Raw genomic sequence first — 2,937 nt, forward strand, 5'->3', positions numbered from 1 at the left:
AAGATCCAAAGAACCCAAAACCGACAGATCCATATAGTAAATACATATGTATATCCAAAATAAACTTTTCCAAGTTTTGCTTTGAATTGCCAGCCCTGATGATTACATATTGGCGGCGCTCACACCAACTGAGCTGAACTTACTGCCCCACCTACGCGCACAATATATACACATACACACACAGTTGTAAAGCCGGTAACACCCAATGAAATGCGAACCGCATCGCTCGGCGCAATGTTAATAATGCGCTTATGCGCTTTTGTGCTTTTCCACAGATGAACAGCAACAATAATGGCAAGATTAAAAGCAACAGCAGCAACGAAGGCAGTAATTTAACTATGTACATACACAAAGTCGATTGTTACGCCAACCTTCTCGCCGAGCTATCACCTGGATGCAGTGCCGGTGTGCCGCCAACGCTAGCGGCAGTGGCTCCATAGGTGATTTTAATGAATTTGCGTCTACGCTTCTGGTAAAATGAAAGCATGCGTGCAACAACAAGTGCCAATTCGAAAACGAGTGCAGCGAGAGCTCGACCATATCTGCAAGCAATAAATAGCCTTCGGTTAGCGTTTTACCTACACCCAGTGGCGGATACAGCATTTTATTTGAGGGGGTGGGCGATTGGGATCAACTTGTCAAATAACGTTAAATTACAGGCATCTGACTTAATTCACCGATTAAAGTTTGAGCTATATGACCTACAGGCATTCAAACTACTTGAACCCTTATTTATTTTTCGTGCAAATAGAGGTTCGAGTATTTTTTATGGAGTGTGAAGTAAAGTGTTTTGTGATATAAATTTATTTTTAGTAAGTTGCATATTTGAATAAAACCATAATTCTATTTTGTAAAAAAACACAAGATATAAAGTTATACGTTGGGTTTATTAAAGCAATATATATGCATAAATGCATATTTCTTGCTTACAATGTTTGTCAAATGAAGGATGTAATTTATTAACAACTTTTGTAACAACAACTTTGAAATTGCAAGCTCAATTTTGCATTTTCCCTTTTCGAATCTTTCTATTATGCCTTCAGTGCCAATTTCAATATCTAAGTGTGCGGGCAAAAGTGCTAGACCTATCAGTCTTTCTTCATTCATGGTACATTCATGGTTTCTGAAGTAGTGTTACTAGCAGGAAGTGTGGCCAGAATGCGGAGAATTTTGTTAATGGATGGAAAAGGATATTCGTCGCATTCGCCAAGAACCTCTGCTGCTGATTTTGGGAATGGCTTTTCGCTTACTTTATTTTTCCATTGTTCTGGCCACACTTTATACTCTCCTTCCAAATTGATAACGTATTTTTCTAAGAAAAATTCTTAACGTTTTTCAAGCAATTTTACGCTTTCGAAAGCACTTTTTGTCATATAGCATATTATATTCCCCAATTTTAGATGGAAGTAATAGTTTCAAATCAAAAATTTTTAACGTCTATTTCGTCAATTGTTTTTGGAGATCGAGCAAAACATTATCCAATAGCGGTATATATATTGCCTTTCGATAAAAATCTTCAGTGATAGGTGCACGATACCGACTAATTATCGTGCATCCTTACAAATATCGGTAACTAACGTGGCAATGCAAACGCTATTTCTACGCAGTTTGCTGTTATCCCCCTTATATGAACTGAATATATTGAGATAATAGTATTATTATTGGTTAATTTGAGCCCGTTTTAGCGGAATTGCATCCCCTTAATTATGTGGTACATCGGGGTAGTTATGATTAGGCCGGTACTAATTAATTTATTTTAACCGTTCAAAACGGTAATGAACGGTTATGGAAATGTTTTTAAATTTTTGTATATTTTTCAAGTCATTCATATATTTTTGCGCATACAAATTTCTGGTTACACAGTCGATGACTGAGTGGAAGATCGACATATCTCGGCAGCCAGTCCGAATACGCCCTATCTCAGAATTGGGTTGAAGAACGCCCTATTTTAGAATTTGATTGAAAAACGCCCCATATCAGCAAATTTTCAATGTATTTTTGTTTGAGATAAGGCACTTTCGAACCGAATTCTGAGGCAGGGGGTTTTTCAATAAAATTCTGAAGAAGGGCGTTCTGGCGGAGTTTTCTGAGATAGGGCGTTTTCGAACTGGCTTCTAAAATAAGTCGATCTTCCACTCAGCCATCGATATAGTGCTTATCGTAACTTCGTGTCGTACTTAATTATTTTTTTATAAAAATATAGTAGATTTTTTAACAAAAACCATGTAAATCCAAGTTCTAATCTTTGCGCAAAATTTAAAAAGAAATCAACAAACTCACGTAAAGATTTTGATATTTGAGTTGCAGTTTTGTAGCCAATTAAATTCTACTATAACAAAGTGCAAGTTTAAATTTTTTTCTGAGGTGTTGTTCTTTTTCTGCACACAAAAAAACCGTCGAAAATGCTTCGTATGAAAGAAAATCGACATCGTCAACAAAAAAAATTTCAAAAATCAGCGTCTAGTCCCATTTGCACTTTATTATAGTGAAATTGAAAGGGCTACAAAACTGTACACTCAAAATATTTCTAGAAAATCGAGTTAAAAAGTTCGAATTCGATCGCCCCCCCCGCCTCGCCCCCTGTACCCCCCACTGCCTACAGTAGCGGCAGTATGTAGAATAAGTGTACACATACATAGCTGTATGGGTGCATGACATAGTTACTCCAGCGAACTGACATACGAGCATCAGAAACAAGAAAGAGGTGGAAGCAGTGAGACCGCGGGCTTGTGAAAAATTGTAGGAAAGAAGAGACTTAAAGTGTATTAATATGTTTCACCTTTTTCATTTTAAGTATAAATATAGAATAAAACCAGTAGTTTTTATGAAAACCCATTTTCCAAAACAATTTAACATTTATTGATTGCAAAAAAGGTACACGTATCAGTTGTACTTGATACTAGTATAATAATATATCGTTATCTTAATATAGAAAGG

The sequence above is a fragment of the Rhagoletis pomonella genome, unplaced genomic scaffold (genome assembly GCF_013731165.1).
Source record: "Rhagoletis pomonella isolate Grant_MI unplaced genomic scaffold, Rhpom_1.0 Rhpom_scaffold_00005, whole genome shotgun sequence".
In the NCBI taxonomy this organism is placed as follows: Eukaryota; Metazoa; Arthropoda; class Insecta; order Diptera; family Tephritidae; genus Rhagoletis; species Rhagoletis pomonella.